Here is a 24,667-nt window from a genome sequence, read left to right on the forward strand (position 1 = left end):
AGAATATGTTGACTAGGATCAGAAGTAAGGCTCATCTTTCCTCTGAGCCCCAAAACTAGACGATGCTCCACAAAGCCTGTGCCAGCAAAAAGACCATTCCAATCCTCTCTTTGAGAGGGCATGAAGTAAATGAACACATCTTCCATATAAAGGAAGTCTATAAACAGTGCTCTCTAGGCGTATTTACTTACTTTCTTCTATGTCTTATTTCCTAAAATTTGAAATTTTCTAAGATATTTTACAAATAAGGGCAAGTGTAATTTTTACTTTATTCTGGGTAAGAGAAAGTTAATGGCCTTATTTTTATGTTTAACCTAACCCTTATTTAGCATCAATATGTTCCATGAAGTTCTAGGCACTTTACTCATATGAATGCATTAGGTTTCATAATAACACCTGCCTTGTGGTACTATTATTTCCCCCAAGTCAAAGATGGGAAAAATAGGCACAGAGAAATTAAGTGACTTGACAAAGTTACACAGCTACTAAGTCAAGTGGGCAGAATTTGAGCCCAAGCAGGTTGATGAGTCAACCACTCCCCAAATTGTTTGTCAACAACAACTCAGAAGCAAGAAACATGAGCATCGCTTGTTTGCTTTTCTTTGTTTGGATAGAATCAAGAAATAAGAAAGAAAAGGCTTAATGCACAAAAAATAGGATTTTAGAGTAATCATAGGAAAAAAAAAATCCCTGGCAATTTGGGTTTAAAGGGAACACACCAGGGATGGACCTAGAGTCTGTCATACAGAATGAAGTAAGTCAGAAAGAGAAAAACAAATACCATATGCTAACACATGTATATGGAGTCTTAAAAAAAAAAAAAAGGTTCTGAAGAACCTAGGGGCAGGACAAGAATAAAGTCGCAGATGCAGAAAATGGACTTGAGGACACGGGGAGGGGGAAGGGTAAGCTGGGACGAAGTGAGAGAGTGGCATGGACATATATACACTACCAAACATAAAATAGATAGCTAGTGGGAAGCAGCCGCATAGCACAGGGAGATCAGCTCGGTGCTTTGTGACCACGTAGAGGGGTGGGATAGGGAGGGTGGGAGGGAGATGCAAGGGGGAGGAGATATGGGGATATATGTTTACGTATAGCTGATTCACTTTGTTATAAAGCAGCGACTAACACACCATTGTAAAGCAATTATACTCCAATAAAAATGTTACAAAAAAGTGTGGGGGGGTTAATAAATAAATAAAGAGAGCACACCAGATTACTTTCCTCTCTTGGATCCCAGTCCCTGAAAATTTAAGAAAAAAATAATAACAGATTGCTAGTCATCAATTGCCAGTTATGGTGAGAAATGGGCAGGGTGGGGGTGGAGAGAAGATGGGATGTCCTCATAGGAGACTTTCTGTTCACTGGTTCACTTTCTGGCAGCATCATGATCAATCTCATGGAATCTGATATCAAACATATGGGTCTTCGAGGGTCAGAAATTTCGCTGGGTTCTGTTTCCCTGAACACTTCACTCTCAAGGTCATTAGACCCACCTGTATCTTTTCATTTTCCTCAGTTCTCTGCAGCACAGTACAGGGACATGTTACACTCTGTAGGCAAGCACCTGGAGAGTGTAATTTCAGGTTTGGGAGGCATCAAACAACAAAATGCACAGTTCCATTACTGACATAAACACATTTCCTGATAAAATGAAGCCTGCTGGGCTTCCTGTGGTCAATGCTGATGTCACTATAGATACTGAAAGAAAGAATATTATTTGGATAGAATTGGAGTCAAAATAGCGTACCTGAAAGATGGCAGAGCTATTCACACATTTCTTTTGTTAGGTGTCGGCATAAAAAAAAATAATTAGCAAACTTTGAGAGTTCCCTAATCATCAATCTATTTCAATACTCATGGGTTCTAACAGTATGAAAATCTTTGTTTTTTTCCCAACCATCAAGCAAATGCTAGAAATATATAAATAAATGATTCTTTAATAATGCATTCATCCTTCGACCAGAGAAGGAATGGGTCGAGTTTGGTAAGAGGATAAAGCTATTTCTGCACATAATAAGGAAGGAGAATTTGCAGGCCGACAGTTGAAGAAGAATGTTATAACCTGTGCGTAGAGTGAGATGGAGTGGGCTGGACTCCAAAGCCCAGGACTGGCTCAAGCCAAACTCCATTATTCAATCAACAAACACTGGCTGACTTGCTACTTTGTTCTAGGAACTGTGCTACATGTTGCAGTACCTCACTTAACTCTCCCAACGCTAGGGTTAAATGAACATCACTAGCCTTTTTAACTTTAAACAGATTAGGACCCAAGTCTCAAACAGACTAAGTCCCTTGCCCAGGCCCCGGCCTTATAAAAGGCACACGTGGAATCTACCCACAGATCTGTGTTCCAAAAGCTCAATAAATGGTAGCTTTGGAATGCTGATCACAATGATGTGTTTCCACCTCAGTATTCCAGCATGGCACACAGCTCTCAATAAAGACTGCCAACTCAATGAGCCCAAGAAGTCAATTAAACCATAAGTGAGTTCACACCAGGCACGGGACAGAGTGAAGGCACACCATGGAGTAAGGGGAGCAACCCCGGCATTTATAAACCAGGGACAGGTGAGTTACTGAGCCAAGACAAGCTTAGCTGCCTTAAAGCCAGGGTGGGTTTCCTTCTGTGTGGGACTTTCTTCTTTCCCCTCTTCATCTGGGCAACTCAAGCTCATCTGAAAATCTCAGACAGATCCCACTTCCTCAAGGTCCTACCCTCCTTGACTAGATCAAATTCCCACTATATGCTTTCATATGTAGCACAGTAATCTCTCCTACATACAACTTACCACGGTCAAGGTTTACATTTGATTGTGTGACTATGTGATTGACATTTCTGTCCCCACGAAACTGTACTCTCCCTCCTGGTGGGGGGGACCATTTGCATTTGTAAAAACCACTGAATCGCCACTGCCTGGACAGGTGAGGCATACACCCAATACATATTTATCAAATAGAATAAAAGGTTCAGTTCCCATGACGGCAGCCAACATGCACAAAGCTGACTCCCAGAGGCCATTTCCAGCCCTACAGAGGCTCTTTATAAACAAACTTGGCCATGCAGACCACAACTCTCATGAGGTTTCCCAGTGCCGTGGACACAAAAAGCTCAAGTCAGTGCTCCGCACCAGCTTTGTGTCTTATCTCCTTTCACTTTGAGCTTAATTTCTTAGATGAGCAGAAAAAGCAAGTCAGGCTGTCCAAGGGATGCTGGGACACATCGCACAGAACATAAGGAAAACATCTGGTTCCACATGTTTATTACCTGCCATTGATGGGGAGAGGTTCCTAAGAGCCCTTCAGACAAGGCAAAGAGAATATGCAGGGGAGACAGACCATGTGTACAATCACCAGAACACACGGGGCAGGTGCACTGCAACTTCAGCCTCTTCCCAGCTGTAGGGAACATGGGGATCTGATCAAAGTATTGGGATGAGAAGTGTTTCTGTAGTAAAGCTGCTCACAAATGCCTTGAGTAGAAGAAACTGTTTTATTGTCGATTCTATCACCAGCTTCCTACTACTAAGTAAAGATTGTGAAGCACCCAGTGACCACTTTCTCTTTTTTTTCCGGTACGCGGGCCTCTCACTGTTGTGGCCTCTCCCGTTGCGGAGCACAGGCTCCAGACGCGCAGGCTCAGCAGCCATGGCTCACGGGCCCGGCCGCTCCGCGGCATGTGGGATCTTCCCGGACCAGGGCACGAACCCGTGTCCCCTTCATTGGGAGGCGGAATCTCAACCACTGCGCCACCAGGGAAGCCCCCAGTGACCACTTTCAATTTCCATTTTAACACAAGAGCCTCTGCTTTCCCCAAGAACATGATATTCAACCTCTGAGTGCAACTTATTCTGTTTCTTTATACCGGGTATTGTTCTCAAATCTCGGGCTCCTTCTTTAGCCAAGGATCAGGAAGCTTTCTGCTATGATATCATGTGTCACCCCACTTTATCTTTCCACAAGTGTCATGTCTCATCTCCGCTCTTGACTGAATTTCTTTGACACAGCTGCCCCCTCCCCCAGCCCAACTTAGGCAGTGTTTCTCAACCCCTAAGACCCTGCTGCATCGTTCACCCACTGTGACAGCTGCCACGTTGGATCCCAGAGGACTGTTCACTTACCCATCTCTCACTAGTCTGTGAACTCTGTGAAGGCACACCTCGTCTCAAACCTGACTTTCCAGAACCTGGGTGGTCTTGCCTGCAGAGGACGGCCAGATCTGGCTTTTTTTTTTTTTTTTTTTAAATAATTAATTTTTATCAGAGTAGAGTTGCTTTACAATGTGTGTTAGTTTCTACTGTACAGTGAAGTGCATCAGCTATATGTATACATACAGCCCCTCTTTTTTGCATTTCCTTCCCATTTAGGTTACCACAGAGCACCGAGTAGAGTTCCCTGAGCTATACAGCAGGTCCTCATTCATTATCTATTTTACACATAGCAGTGTATAGATGTCAATCCCAATCTCCCAATTCTAGCTGTGAATCTCAGATTTGAATCCTGGCTGTGCCACTCATTCAAGCATCTTCAAACTCTGCAAAAAGCCAGATAGTAAATATTTTCAGCTTTGCAGGCTATCTGGCCTCTGTTGCAATGCCTTATGTCCAGAAATATTCTTTTCTGGATTGTTTTCCCAACCATTTGAAAATATTAAAATAAAAAAAAAACATTCTTAGTTCTCAAGCTATACAAACACAGGTGAAGGGCCATAGTTTGAAGACTTTTACGTTTATCAAGCACATGACCTTGGGCAGGTAACACATCTCTATGTGACTTGGTTTTATTACCTGTAAAGTGATAGCATCCCCCTCAGAGGCTTTTTGCAAAAACTGTATTATTGAATTCATTACAAGCACTTAGAACGTTACACGGCACAATGACATGTGCTCGGTCACTGTTGCTGTCACTGATGTGATACTTTATTTCCTAATAAACGATTTTTTAAAATATATTTGAGTTCATAGTGTGTTATCTCCCCATATTTGATCACTCAAGTGCTGAATGGTTGATTCTGTCTCTCAAACATCTAGCTCCCTTTCATCACTCCCCTTGCTAATGCCTTAGCTCAGCATCTTGTCATTACTCTCCAGGGCTACCACAGAAGCCTTTTCATGGGTCCCTCTGCCTTCACTTTCCCCTTCCCCCCGTCCTGTCCACGTTGGTCATTAGAGTGATCATTCTAAAACCCAGATGTAACCATGTCATTCCTCTATGACAGTCTCTTTCACTCTTTCCCCAAAATGAGTTTTGTGGATCATTAATTTTAAGAATTGTAAAAACACATTTGCTTTTCTTTTTTTTTTTTTTTGAAAAAGTTACATGTTTAAATAAGAGTAGACAAAGCATGGGGGAGAGTGAATTGTATGAAGGTGTTCAAAAGGTACAAACTTCCAGTTTTAAGATAAATGAGTCCTAGGGATGTACTGTACAAATTATTAATATAATTAACACTGTTGTATGTTATATATGAAAATTGTTAAGAAGGTAAATCCTAAGAGTTCTCATCACAAGGAAATTGTTTTCTTTTTCCTTTATTTTGTGTCTATATGAGATGATAGATGTTCACTGAACTTATTGTGGTAATCATTTAATGATGTATGTTAGTCAAATCATTATGCTCTATACCAGAAACTTATACAGTGCTACATGTCAATCACATCTCAATAAAACTGGAAGAAAAAAAAGAAGGAAAAAAAAGAAATCTTTGCCCAACCCAAGCTCATTTAAAAAAAGAAAAGAACTGTTGCTATATCCAGTCTTTTATAAAGATCATTATTTTGAGAATTAAGTAGGAACAAAAAACAAACAAAAAAAAGAGTAGACAAAACTGGATACAGCAAAATTAAAGACACTTGTTTTTACTGTAGTACTTATTAGAACATTTAATACACTAATGTGCATTGTAACTCTCCAAGAAGTTGACAAAGGGAGGTAATTTCCCGATATTAAGTGAGTCCCTGTTCTCAATGTTTGTCTCCCAGGATTACTGTTCTAAGGGACATACTTTGGAAAATGCTCGTCCACGTAAATTCCTTAGCTTGGCGTAAAAGGCCCTCCATGGTCCAGTTCCCAACCAGCCTCACTGGGTACAACTGTTCATCTGGTACAACTGTAGCTCTTCTGGGATCTTCTGCGCCCCTGGGTTTGCTGTGCCTTCTGTCTACAATGGTTGTCCCTCCCCTGATGTGCCTTCCTTTTCATCCTACTCACTCTAGGAAAAGTTAAGGGGTTTGCCTTCAGATTCTCCTAGACACTTACTCATTCCTTGATGAAGTCTCCTACAGATGTGTTCATTGCTCACTTACCACGTCGCTGTTAATATGTACATAAATATATATTTCCCTCAAAACAATGACTGTGAGAGAAGAGAAACTACATTCTGTCTGTCTGTTTTCTTAAATGCATTAAAATAAAGTCTTTCATTTCCAAATCTGATTTTACCCTATAATGGAAACAGCATAGGTAGCGTCACCTGCACTTTCTGGTTGAGGACAACGAACAGGTTATCCTCAAGTCAAAAAAAAAAAAAAAAAAAAAGAGTAAGTGCCAGAAAGCAGGTACAACAGCTTTTAACTCCCAGCCCTGGGTTCTCTCCATCACACTTCACAGTCTCCCCTAACAAAGGCCAACTAAGGCTTAGTTAGTAACTCCACTTGGATGAATGCCCTTGACATGGACTTGGGCTAGAGCAGCATCCAGAGGAAGCCCTGTGTTGAGTTAGCTGAGAGACCCAGGCTCAAATGCTCCCCCAATGGCCCATCTATACATAGTAGGGTCAGAAATCTACTGCGGAAACCAAATCACAGGTTTTTACAGGAACCCACAAAGGACTCTTACCAATGATCTCAGGCTCGCTTTCCCTCTCCTTGGCCAGCCTCCTGTGCACCCTCTTTTTCTTCCTGCAGCTCCTAGCGTTGAGCCTCCTTTCCTGCCCTTCCTTCTCAGAGCTGATACCTCTTACTCTATCCCCACAATGGAGTCTTTGCAGCACCATCTCCCACCTTTGCTCCTTCGTCCAAAAACGCAGAGGCTAACCACGTGGGGATAGTAAACAACAGGAAACAAAAATGACAGCCATACATGAGTGACTACGGGGTGGTCTCAGCTGCAACTGAGAAAACGTCGTCAGCACCTCACTAAGCGCCAAGCACCTAGGATCCTAGATGCTTCAGGGTTGAGCACTGTCACCTCCAGTCATTTGGGAATGAGCTATCTTTACAGCCCCCTCTCTCTCCTTAGTTACCACCTTATGATAACCTTCATTCCTCTGCATCTTCCAAAAGTCTTTTCTCCCCTTTTCCCTAGGGAACATGTCAGAGCCATATTGGCCTGGATATTTATACCTATTCATACTGAAAAGGGGACAGAGAAAAGTCTCAAGGTCTCTCAAAAATCCTGCAAAGTTTATAAATGAAGTTCATGGACCTGGGAGGAAAGAGAAGGCACATTCAGATGGGATTCTAAAAAGAATTTAAGGAAAGTATTCCTACAGAAGTAGGGGCAGGATTAAGGGAATCTAAGAGAAATGGCTAGTAACCCGAGTACTAGCAACAGCAGGAATCCAGAATGCCTGCCGTTCCAACTCTCAAGGTTGCAGGGGCAGGGAGAGGAAGGGGCGTCACTGGAACCAAAGAAGGATGTCCAGGCAGGACTCTTAGCTGAGTGAACTGCAGCCACTGCTGAGCTGCAGCTCAGGTACAGGAAAGGAGCAGGGAATCATACCGAACTCCTTTCCTCCCGCCCTTCTGTCTCCTGCTGATGCCTCTCTTGCCCAAACCCATGTGGAAGTCAGAGCTCAAGGAAGCCCAGGTGATACAGTTCAGAGTGGCCAGAGTCCTGGGCCAAGGACAGGGCAGAAAGGAGCAGCGAATGAGGGGAGAGGGGAGACAAACAGAGAACGACCAACCTAAGACACAAGTTAACCATGATTCACATAAACAAAATATAGGCATCTCCCTGGTTTTCTCCTGCAAGACTTATCATGCAATGTTCGCAAATGCGCCTAATTTAGCCTTTCTTGGTAAAGCATCCTCTACTGCTTCCCCTCCCTGCATCCCCCCACAGCATGATGAGAGTAGTTACACCACTAAAAAGAACACCTGTTATTTTTCTCTTTCCAGTGTATTCACCCTTTTTCTGGTCATAGCATCTCAACTTTGGGGGAAGACCTCCCTGCTGATGTGGTCCAGCTGACTCTCTACTCCCAGCACCAGACTTGAGGCTGTGACCCCAGCCATGCCAGTCAGCATGTTCCACCAGCTTGGCCCCAGCGATGGGTCCAGGAACAGGCTCTGACTCAAACTGGCCCGAGAAAACCTGATTCAGATTTTGCTAGAGGTCTTGGGAAAGGGAAACTATTTTTCAATTCTGTTAACCTCTGAAAATGTGAATCTTGGGTTTCCAGATGCTATTTTTCCATCTTACAGAGAAATATTGCCTGAGACAGAAGCCAGCTCTGAGGGATGCAGAACTGAATCCTGGGGGTGGGGAGAAGGGGTGAGAGGGGAGAAGGCGTGAACAAATTGCTTGAGCCTTGAATTGAGCTGTGTCTGAACAGGATTCCTGCACTTTCCTGGTATATAATCCACTAAATTGTTTTTTCAGGCTTACAGCAGTTTAAGCTGGAGTTTGGTTACTTGAAACTAAAAGCTCCATTGGTACAGGTGCGGTGTAACTAGGGGATAAGACTGTGCAATAAAACTCTGCAATTAAACCCTTCTGAGAACTATGAAAGACTTGGCCCAAAGCTTTGAGATATAGCGGAGACATCGTGCTACTGATGATGCCACAGGCTCTTGGTCTGTGAGAGTATGACAAGGTCTCCTGGGTTATGGCCAGCCAGGGAGGCCTCTGTCTTCTCTTAACTCACCCCAGGACCTCAAGGGAACTTGACTAACAAAACCACAGTGAAGACTCCAGAGTTGCGGTGAATTCTTCTAGACATTGTCCCTTTCATGTCCTTGGATCTCCCCTTACCCATCCGTAAAGGTGGGCCACAAACAAATTCCTTTATTTAGCCCACACAGCTCTCTTTTCCTAAACATAAAATAAGACTTTAAAAATTGGTTTAAACAGAGGTCCTCTGCACTGAGAATACTATTCTTAGCTCACTCAGCCTCTAGGCATTTCAATATGGGCAATCCTTCCCCCAGACTAGTGGCTGCATTTGATCATGGGGTAGCATCCTCCCAGCCCTGACGAGGGACCAGACTTCAAGCTCAGCACTGTTTGTATCCTTCAAGTACAAAGAAATCACCTCGACCCAGACACGGACAGCTAACGAGGCACAGTTCTCTAAACATGTTTCAAAAAATGTTTTCTTAAAACACCAGCTCCATTAGATACTAAGAGGTAAAAATTCTCCATGGTCAAATAAGCATTTACAGTTTTCAGTTAAACAGAGGTAGGGACAGGACTTTTTGAGTCTGGAAGATAAGCAAGTGCAAAGATAACTGAAAAAGGGAAGACATCAGGGCTTCCCTGGTGGCGCAGTGGTTGAGAGTCCGCCTGCTGATGCAGAGGACACGGGTTCGTGCCCCGATCTGGGAAGATCCCACATGCCGCGGAGTGGCTGGGCCCGTGAGCCGTGGCCGCTGAGCCTGCGCGTCCGGAGCCTGTGTTCCGCAACGGGAAAGGCCACAACAGTGAGAGGCCCGCGTACCGCAAAAAAAAAAGGCGGGGGGGAAGACATCATATATAATATTTTTGGAACTCATTTAACCATGGGACTTTGTTAGCTTGTTTGTTTGGGATGCATAAGACACATCTGAAAGTATTGCACAGAAGACCCGTAAGAAATGTAAGGGATCATTCTCCAACAATCCAAGCAAGGAAACCTCCCACTACAGTCGCCTGCAGTTTGCACAACAGCTGTTCTATTTCAATAACACCAAGTCTCACCCAGCCGGCTCAAGCCTTCTCTCCCCTCCCTTAGTTGAACTCCCAAGAAGACAACCATCGGCGTTGATTATTGAAGCGACAGCTGATGCCTGGCCCGGAAACAGCTATCCTGGTCTGAGTTCTCTGTGACCACAGCAGCCCGGGTTGACCTATCCTCCACTCAGGGGGAATCACAACATCTGATCTTTCACACTCGTAGCCCCACCTCGAATGCGCACACTCAAGGTCCCGGAGCAACAGCAAAACAGATGGAAGCATCTCTCCTTCCAGGTTGATTTTTATTGCTATTATGGTACAATTCAGTCTCATTCCACATCATTATATTTGATAACAGTCATAAACCTGAAATCACTACTATGTGATGTTAGCACAAAGTCATTCCCACAACTGAACCACGCCAGGCTCCATCAACAAACCCTTGTCAGCCTCTCTTTCTACATGTGTAGCAATAACCTGTCTGGTCATTCATTTCACAAACTTTGGGCAAAGGCAGCAGGCAGGTGCTCAGCTGGTCTCAGAGCCTAAGAGAAACGCTCTAGCGCTCTTTTAAGGGAACACCTGAACGGGACAAGATTTTCTTTAACCTCCACTCAAACCTAGGTTCCTGAACTTCAAAAGTAAGAAAATGAAAATATTTATAAGGTGTCTGATCAGCATCTAAGAAAGAACTTGTTTTGATCCTTAGAACCTTTTTTTAATTTTCCCCCAAACCAGTGAAGAGCTCAGGTGCTTGGGGTCTCGTGTTACCGAGGTTGTGGTCTGGGGTTCAATCCCCCTCTGGCGCTGTTAACCACATCCCAGAGAAAAGCTCCATTCCTCAGGGCACAATATGCTTCTGCTGCCCTGAAAAGTGAGGGGTAGGGAGTGCACACTGTGTTTTCACATGGTCAGATTTCATGTCTGTTATTTCTCACTACAGAGAATGTATGTGAAATCATCAGGCACCTGTTAAATGTCCGATACCTGTTTATTTTCTTCTTCTAATTTTTTTTCTTCTAACAGAAATTCGCTTAGGATGAAATCTGTGGAAACATAAAGCCACTCCTGCAGGGTCCCAACCTGCCCCAGAAATAGCTTCATTTTGCTTTACAAAAACCTGAAAAATGTGTCTCAAGGCTTTACTGGCTCTCTTATCAAAACATAAAAACTAAACACTGGAGGTGTCAGCTAAGAATAGGGACTGTGAAATCAGACGGATGTGGATTTAAATCCGGGTCCCACCACCTTCTCGCCATGCGAACTGGGGCAGGTATAAACCTCCCGGCCAATGGTGTCCCCATCCCTAAAATGAGGATAATATTTGAATCAACCTCAAAGACTTGTGGAGTAAAATGCTTGGCCCAGTGCGTGACCCAGAGTAAGTACATCAGAAACGAAGGGATAGACAATTTTTTTCCTAAAATGTTAAGAGCATAAACTCTTGATCCAGACTCTCTGAGCCCAAATTCCGGTCCTATCACCTACTAGTTCTGGCACCGTTGGGTGAATTACTTAAATATCTGTGCTTCTGTTTCGTCAATTGTAAAAATGAGAATATGCCTGCCACATAATGCCAACGGACAGTAAATGAATTAACTCATGCCGGGAAGTTAGAGCAGTAAATGCTATAGAACAGATACCTGTTGATCTCTAAATCCACAGCTCCAACTTATTCAGCCTTGAATGGCACTCTGACAGGGACCCACAAGTCAGGGATCCTGAACCCTCTTCTCCTGACGATTTAAGGACACATTAGGTATCTAACATGATTAGAGATGCATAGTGAGTAAAATACGTCTTTGAGCCACTCAGAGTGGAAAGACCACCGTATGGGAGTCTGGAGATTGTGGACTGTCTACTTACGTGTAATGAGCTGCATGTCTGTCTGTTTCATCTGGAAAAGGACAATTACATGCAGTGGTGTCCTGTGAGGCTCACCAAGATGCCCTCCCTGGTCTCACAACGCTAACCTGCAGCTTCTGAGAATGACAGTCATGTCAGCTCACAGCTGCCACCCTTGCTGCCAACTGCCCCCCGCTGAAGGGAACTGCCTTGCTCAGGGTCACAGGCCTTCCCAAGGGCTGGGTACAAAAGCTCCACCCTCCAATCTAAAAAATAACACAAATGAGTGTATGTGCAAAACAGAAACAGACTCACAGATATAGAAAACAAATGTGTGGTTACCAAAGGGAAGAAAGAAAGGGAGAGGGACAAATTAGCGGTACAGAACTAACAGGTACAAACTACTATGTAAAAAATAGATAAACAGCAAGGATATACTCTGTAGCACAGGGAATTATGACCATTATCTTGTGATAACCTATAAAGGAGTATAATCTGCAAAAATACTGAATCACTATGCTTTATATGTGAAGCCAACATAAAATTGTAAATCAACTACACTTCAATTAAAAAAAAAAAAAAAGTCCCGGGCTTCCCTGGTGACGCAGTGGTCGAGAGTCCGCCTGCCGATGCAGGGGACACGGGTTCGTGCCCCGGTCTGGGACGATCCCACATGCCGCGGAGTGGCTGGGTCCGTGAGCCATGGCCGCTGAGCCTGCGTGTCCGGAGCGTGTGCTCCACAACGGGAGAGGCCACAACAGTGAGAGGCCCACGTACCGCAAAAAATAAATAAATAAATAAAAATAATAAATAAAAATAATAAATAAATAAATAAAGTCCCACCCTTGGCTTTACCTCGTAGTAACTCTGAATGGACATCCCAGCCCCAGGGCTCCCCTTAAGATAGGTGGAGAGGCCTCAGTAACAATTTCATTGTGGAATAGCTATTCCTCCAAATAATGAAAGTTCACTGGCTTCTGACCAATAAAATCATGGGTCCCAAATGGCACATGAAGGACGAGCTCTCACTGTTATTTGCCTAAAATTATTTAATTGTCATGTAAACTCTTTAATCTGCTCTCAGCTCTGAACTTTTTTTCCTTCCAGAATGCATTTAACACGAAAAATCTAGAATCAGTGGAGTTTTACCAAGAGAATCCCAGCTGGGTTTTAACATTTGAATTCAGGGTCACTTATGATACTGTGTTTCAGGCTAGGTGGTTATATTAGAATACACAAATTCTATGAGACAGAATTTTGTTTAACTGAATTATTAGTGGGCAATTCCCTCTACCTGACCTTTCCCTCCACAGGAAGAAGCTTCAGAGACCATGATGTTCCCAGCCTCTCTCCCACCCTCCTGGACAAAGGAAGTCACAATGCCATGCCGGGGAGGTGAGGCTGCCTAATTCTGAGGCTGACTATTAGAAAACCCACTTGCATAAAGATATTGAGCATATCCTCCACCCCCTGACCTCAACAGTAGTAAAGAAGTGATACTTCGGGTTCTGTCTGCCTTATTACTTTGTTTTTTTGTTTGTTTGTTTGTTTTTTGCGGTACGCAGGCCTCTCACTGTTGTGGCCTCTCCCGTTGTGGAGCACAGGCTCCGGACGTGCAGGCTCAGCGGCCATGGCTCACGGGCCCAGCCGCTCCGTGGCATGTGGGATCCTCCCAGACCGGGGCACGAACCCATGTCCCCTGCATCGGCAGGCGGACTCTCAACCACTGCACCACCAGGGAAGCCCTTGTCTTGTATCTTAACTTGGATGTCTTAAATCCTTATAGGTATAACATTAAAAATCCTAGCATGATTCTGCGATGAGAATTCTGGCAAGGTTATGGCACTAGATCCAATCTAGGCTGTCACGCTGCATTTCTAATGAGGTTATAACATGACAATACCGGCTTGGCAAATCTGTGGAGGTTCAGGAGTCATAAATAGGGAGGTAGGACCCAGTTTAGTACTGACTATTCTGCTTGGTGATCCTCTGTAGAGCCAATGCCTCATGGGGTTTTTGGAGTAAAGGGCAAGGTACAGGAGGCAGTTGAAAAAAAACACTATTGACATTACTCTTCAGTTAAAACGGAATTTTTTTTTTTGCTTACTAATATTTATTGGAGTATAGCTGATTTACAATGTTCTGTTAGTTTCTGCTGTACAGCAAAGTGAATCAGTTATACATATACGTATATCCACACTTTTTTAGATTCTATTCCCATATAGGTCACTACAGAGTATTGCATAGAGTTCCCTTGCTATTCAGTAGGTTCTTACTAGGTATCTATTTTATATATAGCAGTGTGTATATGTCAATCCCAATCTCCCAACTTATCCCTCTCTCCCCCTTTCCCCTTTGGTAACCACAAGTTTGTTTTCTACATCTGTGACTCAACTTCTGTTTCGTAAACAGGCTCATTAGTATCATTTCTTTAGATTCCACATATAAGTGATACCATATATTTGTCTTTCTCTGCTAACTTATTTCACTCATTTTGACAATCTCTATGTCCATCCATGTCACTGCAAATGGCATTATTTTGTTCTCTTTTATGGCTGAGTAATATTCCATTGTATATATGTGCCACATCTTCTTTATCCATTCCTCCATCGATGGACATTTAGGTTGCTTCCATGTCCTGGCTATTGTAAATAGTGCTGCAATGAACATTGCGGTGCATGTATCCTTTCGAATTATGGTTTTCTCTGGATATATGCCCAGACGTGGGATTGCTGGATCATATGGTGGCTCTATGTTAAATTCCAAAGGATTCATGGAGATAAACAGGCTCACTGGCTACACAGGCATGTTGTTCTAGGATGATTCCCTTTCCACACAATATGCAAATCTCTCTCATCCTCACTTCTATGGTCCCTACACTCATAACCAAAAGCAATTCTCTCTGTTCCTGGTCATATCATATAAAAGGCAAATCCCCAAACACAGATCTAACTCCCACGTGCCTCCTGGGAGAACCATGTCAATAATGAAAGAGGGGTTTCAGCCCGTGAAAGTACTGGTCTCAAGAAGTTTGTGAAAACAATCCAAATATTCTGGAAGAAAAAGAGGTCTCTATAAATCTCGGCCTCTCTGGAAATCAGAGATTCAGTGGCCTGGGAATATCTGGGGGAGATGAAGCTGAGTTAGTATTTGTAAGATTGTTCCCTTCCTCATTATCCCATGACAACTGGGGCTCCATGAGTATTCTGTGTTTTCTCAGGTGCTTTTGTGTCTCAATCCCAGTACATCAAAGTGGAGTTCTTATAGAATATGTGATCCCCACTGACTTTCAACTCCACCAGTCCACCCTGTCCTCTCCATTCATACAGCCAAGCTTGCAATGCCTCTTTCCTGGTCTCAACAATGGCCTGCTAACTGGTACCCTGGCAGCTCCATCTCTACACAGCCATCTGCGAGGGCACATTTCCTGAAAGGCTGTATACTGTGAAGGAGAGGAAAGCATCCTCGAACAGCTAGGAGCTGTCCTGGCACTATCACTACATATTAGAGTTGCTAGAAGCTGCCCTTAACCTCTAACAATCAAGCCTGAGTAGTTTCCAGTTGACTATAAATAATTTCACAGATCATCAACATCAGACAGCATCTGATGGATGTTAGCCCTCTCTGTCATCCTGCCAAAACAGACAAAACATGAACACTGTCCGAAGCACAGAAGTGGCCAAATCTCCCCTATCCCCATCCCACTCGGGATAATGATACTGCTGCTTCTTTACTAATTACAGCTCTAGCCTCACTCTTTTCCCCTCTTGCAAGATTAGATTTCTTAAGAGTCCCAGTCATAGAATTACACCATTCTAAGACAGCATGCAGTCCAGAACAAAGTGTCACATCCTTGAAGCCTCTTCAAATCACCTAACGCAGCCCCAATTCTATAAGTCCTTTCTAACCCCCTCTTACAAAGTCATCTCTGGTTTTCCCTGAGTATTTGCCCCTGTTGCCGTGACCACTAAACCAGCTTCTGGAACCACAGGTGTGTTCTGGTGGTCTCTGGCTGCAGAGCACTGACCACTGCGTAGCTCAAAAAGCATAGAGCTCTTCAGCCAGACCACCTGGGCTCCAATCCCAGCTCTGCCATTCACTCCCCCTTACACACTACCCAGGCCAAGTGACCCAACTTTGCTGTGTCTCAATATGCTAGTTTGCAACATAGGGAAAATGTAATCATGCTACTTCCTTCAGCTTTTCTGAGAATTATAGGTAATACACGTAAAGTCCATAGAACACATTATTAAAAACACACACCTGGTCAAATCACTCCTATTTAAACTGACAGCCGAAGTAATCAATGCATCTAAAAAGGTCTGTATTTGTCTGCTGTCTACCTCTTCAGCCCAATTTCCTCCTCTATAATACGGGTCTAATAATATCAATATCAGTAATATCTGAAAGATAAGGTAAATTTCAAAAATATATCAGCTCTGTATTTGGAATACGTCTCACCACCTGCACTTAGTAGACACACAAGAAACGTTATTTTCCCTTCCTCTTTGGGAAAAATATTATCTCTTTCAGGGCCAACATTTTCTCCACTGGAAAAAGTGGAATTAGACCAGTACAATTCAAACTGTGTCCTTTGGGATGTCCCATGGGGGTTCTGCACATTTTATTTTAATTGTGTAGATGTTCTAAGTGAAATAAGACTACTAATATCATCAATAACCCTTAGAATCTCTATGGAAAATAGTACCTTAGTGCAATGGCTCACACCAAATAGAAAGTCAGTAAATATTCGTTGATTAAATGAAGTCCTACCTTGAAATTTTTGAGTTTGAAATTTGTTGCACCAAATCATCGAAATGACCTCATTATTAATATTATAATAAACATGATAAAACTTGAGTTTGTAAATTTATGCTATTAAGAATATTAATTTAGTATATTTTATATATTGGGACTCCAAATTCCAAGTATTTTCTTCCAAAAAAAAAGCTTCTGCAGTGTAAAAGTTAAACTACAACTTGAACTTGATTGGATTATCTCAAAGCATCTTCTGATTCTGGATCTAAAGGTGTCTGTATATGACTCAGAGAATTCCAAACACTTACTATTCAAAGAAAGTCACACAACATCCTGTATAATTTCAACAGGGATGTTGTTTACTACTTGAGTAGGCAATTGCTGCTTTTTTTTTTTTTGCGGTACGCGGGCCTCTCACTGTTGTGGCCTCTCCCGTTGCGGAGCACAGGCTCCGGACGCGCAGGCTCAGCGGCCATGGCTCACCGGCCCAGCGGCTCCGCGGCATGTGGGATCTTCCCAGACCGCGGCATGAACCTGTGTCCCCTGCATCGGCAGGCGGACTCTCAACCACTGCGCTACCAGGGGAACCCAATTGCTGCTTTTTAAACACACAGATTGCTTGCCCAGAAAAGTAGAAATTTTTTTTTTTTACTTTGCACAACAATGGCACCATCCTGTATCACCCACGGATGCCAAGACACTTATAAACACACACAGACTCCATGGTCAACGAACACACCATGACTGCTGTTAGCCTCCTGAATCTGCGTGCAGTGAACTACACTTGCAGTACTGGGGGTATATCACTTAGATGTGTTAGTAACAAACCCTTGTGATGACGGTGCTCCCTACTGCCCGAATAATACTATCAAGTTATACTGAATCATTTCATTCCTAACAATTAGGACTCCAGTGAGAAAAAGTTTAACAAGATGCTGTTCAGCATCTCTCTGATTACACTAGCTAAGGTGTCGACATACCCTAAACATGGACTTTTTAGAAGGTGGTCACGATAACAGAAATTAAATTGGAAGAAACTTTGATAATCACCTCCAAAACATGGCTTAAAAAACAATCACCAGAGTTTTAAAGTCTCAGCGGTGATTGAAGCCAATTCTGTCACATAACAGATAAGGATATAGGTCCAGAAAGAGATGTGGTTTCTTCATGCCCAACCGGCAATGTAGTAAAAATACTAGATCACAACCCTTCCTATTATACCATATGTATTCAATATACCTTATTTCAACTGAAATCTAATTGAATTTCAGTACACGATCTAATGGAGAGAATATTCCATTTCTACAAACATGGTGGACAAATACTCTCCCACCAAAAACAACCAAAATGTGGTAAGTACTTTTAAATCTTCATAAATGCAACAATGATTCAGCAAGAAAATAAGGAACCCTGAGCCCAAAACTAAGTGAATAGAGGGAGAACACTGAAGCCAGCTTTCAACTTTAGGGCAATAATGAAATCTGTTGAAATGAACCATTGGTTTTCATGTTCTTACCAGGCTCAAAAGACAAAAAGACCAAATTAAGGGGCACCCAAGGTCTAATGCTGAACCCACCCCATAAAGCTGGAACCCAAAGAGTTATACTTTTGGAAAATGGATGAATTAGGAAAAAATGTGCATTCTATCACAGGACCGCAAAGAAGTTTGCCTTGCTGGAAATCTTGACAGTGAGACAAATTCCCAGAATTTGTAACCCACAAGCTAGCCTTCAAGTAAGCTCACTGCCTAGACTCACGCTACATGGGTAGCTCACAAAACCTCAAACTAAGAATTTAGTTTAAATCAACCTCATTCTGATAGCACCCCAAGCACTTAGCAGAAGCAAATAAAGAGTAACTTTATAATCCACCCTCATCCCAGGCTTTGAAGAATTCCCAATGGTAATATTCCAAGAAATATATTCTCATATTAGGGATTTATTTAAAAAACATACAAAGAAATAAGCAGAAACAGACAATGATTTCAGATACTGACGTTATCAGACACTAAAATAAAATATGCGTTCATATCCATATAAAGAAAGAAGGAATTGCAAATAGAAAGAGGAAGAAACCATTTTTTTAAAATCTCCAAGCTGGTTTTTTAAAGAAATGAACTAGAAATAAAAATAATCTAATACTTGATATTAAAAACTCCAAGAATGACATGCTTTCAGGTAAGGAGGAATAAGTAGGCACACTCTCCCACTGCATGAAGCTTTAAAACCTGGACAGAATTCATGGAACAGCTACCTGAGGACTCTGAAAAGTAAACAGTAGCATGCAAATTGGGGAAGAGGGCCAGAATTTGAAACACCACCAAATCAGCAGGAGTTTAACCATTTTTCTCACTGGTATCTTCTGGCCTGGAATCAGTGCAACCCAAAACCCAGAGTCAGGCATCAGCACTGACAGAGAGCCCTCCAGGAGAAGGAGAGACAGTAAGTAAGGTGAATCCCCTGTTTTTTTTTTCTCTTTTCTTGCACCTCAGCCAAAAAAGGAAAAGAAATTCACAGCCATGGAGGCAGCTACAATAACAGCAGCAAAAGGCTCCCTCATCGGCCCAAAACTCTGAAAAAGGAGAACCTTCCTCTCCAATCAGAGAATCTATGATCCCAGGGAATGGGGTGAACCCGTTACTCTTGTTTTGCTCTCTGTCCTTCCACTGCTTGGCCCCAGACATGCATCATAATTGCCAAAACTAGAAACAAGCCAAGTGTCCTTGGATGGTGAATAGATAACACAAGTTGTGTCATATCTAATTATAGAAAAGTATACAGCAATAAAAAAGAACAAACTATTGACAGACTCAACAACTTGGATGAATCTCAAATGCATGATGCTGAGTGAAAGAAGCCCATCTCAAAAGGTTTGCATGTTATATTGGACTCCATTTATACAGCATTCTGGAAAAGACAAAAATATAATGACAGAGAACACATCAGTGATTGCCAGAGGCTAGAGGTAAATGATTTACTCAGAGGCTCTTATGAGAAAGATCTGTCTACTCATCAGAGCTACTGGATGTACTCCACAGCTTCCTGGGATAATGAGATCCCTGTCATTAGAATTATTTAAAACCCTAGCTAGGTAATAATACATCAGAGATGTTATATGAAGAATTCGTGCTTTAGAGTTTGGATAGATGCCCTCTAAATAGTCCATTCCACCTCCGAGAGACCCTAAGCCTAACTTAAAGTCTGCTTTTCATTAAAGTACGCCTGGCCATACCTAACATTAAATAAATAGAGATCCTACACTTTTTGGATTGATGACTCACAGAAAAACACTCAACAAATAAAATAATTTTGTGCAAGCAACAAATTTGTATTGGAATGCCAACTTTATGGTAACTATGGGGCTAAGCTCAGTTAGGGAGACAGAAAAATATAAGACATGTTCATCACCCTTTGGAAGTTTACAATATTGCTGGGAAGAGGAGTCATTAATATGTGAAAAGTTAAATAACATACAACATTTCAGTAGTAATACACAGTAATAATATGAAATACACCATGAATAAGAGTATGTCTAATTTCCAAATTCGATGTATGGGCAGTAAAGACTGTGCAGAGAAGGGGAGTTTACTGGGTATCTTCCATATGTCCCTGCCAGACCCCAACTCTCTCCTGTCTCTATCTATGAAGTCCATCATATGGACATGAGGCTGAGCCATATGGATACATCAAGAGTTGCTCTTGTTTCCAAATTCTGAGTAGATTCAGTCAGTGCGAAGCCCAGCAGATCAAGAGAGTGGGGTAAGAGTGAGGTGAGGGTGTTTATTCCTCTGGTTCCTGCCTTGTGCATTCACTGCAGACTCACATTGTGTGTCCATCTCTCTAGAGCCCCTCTCAAAGGTCTGGTCACTACTGCTCTGCTTTCCCTTTCAGCCTACGAATGGTAATGGTTTTCAGCTATCACTAGCCTCAGGGAGATTTGCCATCCCTTCTTGATTTTCCTTAAGCCTGGTCCCACCTTCGTAAATAGTCCATTCATTAAATGATCTTCAAATCACTCCATTTGAGTTTGCTGTTTGCTGGAACCCTGACTGATCCCATGGAGAAAGAAGGATCTGCTCGGTGTGTTGTAGTGATCAGGGAAAGATTTATAGATTGGAGCAGGGTCTTGACATATGAGTAGAAGTTCAACATTATTCTGGTTATAGGGCTTGTCCAGGGGCTAGTGATTACATTAGGCATGGACAAGAATTCAAAATCAAGACAAGGTACAATGATGGAGAAGCACACAGCCTACTGACGGGGTATGGTGGGCCAAGCTGATGTCAAGGAGAATGGTGGGTGTATGTGTATGTGCATGTGAGGCAAGAGAAAAGAGAAAAATATCCAAACAGTATTTAGTGAGCTCATACTATAAGCCAAACACTGTGCTAGGTACTGAGGAAGCAGTGATGAGCAAAACACACTGTCTATATCTTCCTCGGGTGTATTAGTTACCTACTGCTGTGTAACAAATTATCCCAAGACTCAGCAGCTTAAAACAACAACAAATTTTTGTTCATTCTTACACTCCTTTTGGCGGTCAATTATTCCAGATTGCTTTAGCTAGGAAGTTCTGGTTTCGGTTTCTCATGAGTTTCCAGGCAAGATGTCAGCTATGGCTGCAGTCATCAGAAGGCTAATTTGGAGCTAGAAGACCTGATTCCAGGATCGCTCATTAACATAGCAGATAAGTTTACTCTGGATGTTGTCAAGTGGTCTTACAACATGCGCTTCTCTCTGGCGCTGCTTGAGCATCCTCATGACATGGCAGCTGGCTTCCCCCAGAGCGAGGGATCCACAAAAGAGCAACGTCAAAACCATAATGTAGCCTCAGAAGTCACAATGTGTCATTTCCACAGTATCCTATTGGTCACAGAGGTTAGCCTTAGACCCTGTGGGAGGGGAATATATACGGATATGACTCCAAGAAGGGAAGGATCTCTGGGAGCCATCCTGGAGATTGGCTATGACACCGATCTCACTGTTTCTACAAATAATAACAATCATACACACCAAAGGAATAACTATAACCTGTAGTCAGTACTGGAAAGGAAACCCACAGAACCATTAGGTCATCTCAGGAAAGGATCTGATTGAATTTGGCAGTAGAGAAGGGGAACGACACATATCAGTCACAAGGTGAGTTAAGAGCATTTGACTAGGAACCCTTGGTGCTGGTCAAGTTTAGTTCTTATACACAAACCGTGTTTCCACCTGGAATTTTTCTTTGCTACATTTCCAGTGGCAAGGAGCAGGGTAACCCTCAGAATCCTCTTTTTCCTCCTGCTTCCAGCATTCTACATCTTCTAACTGTTTCCTTTGTCTCTCCCTACTCTAGACCTATTCCCATCTTTCCTCTAGCTAACAGGCACAATCTCCCTCATTTTCTAATTTCCTCATGGCAATTATAGTTAAAGTGAGAAATAAAATAAAAAACAATCAATACATATAGAATATATGTGCCACTTCAATCTCCCCACCTGGAAAAGTAAAAAAACACAGAACGACAACTACATATCACACTAGACAGTATTGAGAACACTAAGAACCAGCTCCCTGTATCTCTCATTTAAGTCAGATAACAGAACTGACCTCTGGCTGCAAAAACACGTGGCAGGGGGTTCTGCCAGGCATGCAGCTGCTAACGTCTCAGTCTTACGGTGAAGAACCCTCTTAAACAAAATGGAAAGGCAGAAGCACAAGTCCTCGTGATGCTCACAAAGGATCTCCTCTACCTTTTTCCTTCCCCAAGAAAATGACAGACAAGGCACAGCCCAATGAGTCCCATGGATCCCCAGGCCAATAATTGTCTCTAGGGAGAGAGAACATTCTAAGGATGAGCACTTCAGAATCTCAGGGTTAGGAGGGTAGTCTGGAACAGCTCAAGTGACTGAATCATATTCAGCATTTATGGAGATGTCTATATACCCTTAGAATCTCTGCCCTTGCACCATGGTTCTCAAGTTCTCATGCATCAGGATTGCCAGCAAAGCTTCTCAAGACCCAGATTTCTGAGCCCAAACCCCAGAGATTCGATGCAGAGAGTCTGGGGTGGGGTTTGAAATTTGCACTTCTAACAGGTTCCAGTGATCCTGATGCTGCTGGTCTGGGGACCACACTTTGAGAGCCATGACTTTATGCCTGATTATCAACCTGGGCTGCACACTGGAATCACCAAGGGACTTTAAAAGAACAGATGACCGTTTACACCCCTATATTTTGATGTCATTGGTGTGAGGTGTAGCCTAGACTTTGGGATTTTTCAAAGCCGCCTCAGGTGATGTTCATGTGCTGCCCACAGGAGACCCCCTGGTTCTGGCCTGACTCTAATGCCATCCGTGTATCTGCCCTGTGAACCTGCTCAGTGCTGCCTCGTACAGAAAGTGCTCCCGGGAAACAGTGGGCGAGCACACAGGCTTCACACTGGACTCTGATACCTCAGGATTTCAAGGGCATTGCCTCAGGGCTCCGGCGCTTGCTACTTTTTCCCACTTTAATAAGAGCAGCTCCTCTTTCATCATTTCCTATATTGTTCTCCTCCCTAAAGGTTTCATTTGAAGAGAGGGTCTCTAGGCTAAAAGAAATATTTGAAAAGCACTCATATAAGAGAAAGGGCACTAAAGGGAAAATCAGCAGGACTTGCTTCCAGCTCTGTAATCATTTACCCTCTCTGAGCTGCAGCTTTTCACTTGATCTTCTCTAAAAACAACAGCTAACATTTGTCACCATCGTTTGTGGTTACAGACGCTAGTTTACAATAATATAAATAGTTGGCAATTTGCTTCACATGATCATCACAACAACCCTGTAAGTTAAATGATACGACTTCCTATTGTATAGATGGAAGAATCATCCACAATTCAGGTTAGATAACATGCCTACATCTATCCAGCGAAAACAATATTCAACCTCAGACCTTCTGAGTCCAAATTCTGATTCTTGACATAATGATGCTGCCTTTCATGTGTTCCCTTTCGTGACTGATGGGGATCTCTGCCTCATTTCCATCTTCTCACACAAGGGGAACAATTTCCTACAGGTTCTATCCCTCTCCGTCAATCTGAGACTCATCTCATCCAGGAGTGATTTAAAGGCAGTGGTCCTCAGCGTGTGGTCCCCAGACCAGAAGTATTTCATCACCTGGGAACGTGTTAGAAATGCAAACTTTCAGGCCTCATCCTAGACCTACTAAATCGGAAAATCTACAACTGGGCCCCAGCAATGTGTGCCTGAACAAACCACCCGAGTGATACTGATATAGGGCCAAGTTTGAGAGCTACTGGCTAAGGATCCCTCCTGCCACGATCAAGAGCTCTATCACTGAGTAAACTTGGTGGCACAGCTAAAAATGCTGAAGCAGGCTGATATGGGACTGCAAAAACCAACTGTTAAATTTTCAGGATTTTTACAAGACAGTTGGGAATATTTACACCATGGACATCTGCACACACTATAATTCAGAGCTCCCCACCTCTCCTCTCTCCCCCTGCTAAAGCGCTCGTTGACCAGCACACAGCTACAAGAAAACTCTGATCGCTGATCTCAGTTCTCATAAGTGGGCGGCAAGCATATTCCTGAGGTCAAGGTTCTACCTTAGGAGGAATCGATCCTGCCTTGATTATGTCAGTGGTCCCCACCTGCTCCATTCACCAGAAGTTGGAGAATACACAGCCTAGTTGCTTAAAAATATCATTAGCTTACCAAGGTTTTCAGAGTAGAGCACAGAAGCCCTCCATGGTCTGACCCTTAACTTCCACTCTGGTGTCATCTCTATCACCCTCTGCTGCCTACCCTGTCTACACTGGGCTCCAACCATACTGTAAATTATCTCCCATAATTCCCATACTTCATTGTGCCATGTCCACCTCTGGTCCACTGTACACACTATTCCCTCAGTGGTGAAAACCCTTTCTGTCCCACCCATTCTCTAGATCTGAGTTTGGGTACAATCTCCTCCAGGAAGTTGCCTTCATACCTCTTCCCTCCGTCCCAACACTTCCCGTGCCCATTCCCTACCTTCCAGCCTAGGCTGGGTGATGACATGCCCTTCCTCTTGTCTCCCAGGGCATCTGTGATGCCCTTACCAAAGTACTGGCTGCCTGTATAACCAGTAATCGTCTGACTGCTTGTCTCTCTCTGTAACTAGAGTATAAGCTTCTTGAAGGCACAGTTATGTTTTAATCACT

The sequence above is a fragment of the Mesoplodon mirus genome, assembly GCF_964341445.2.
Source record: "Mesoplodon mirus genome assembly, chromosome: 12".
Taxonomy (NCBI): Eukaryota; Metazoa; Chordata; class Mammalia; order Artiodactyla; family Ziphiidae; genus Mesoplodon; species Mesoplodon mirus.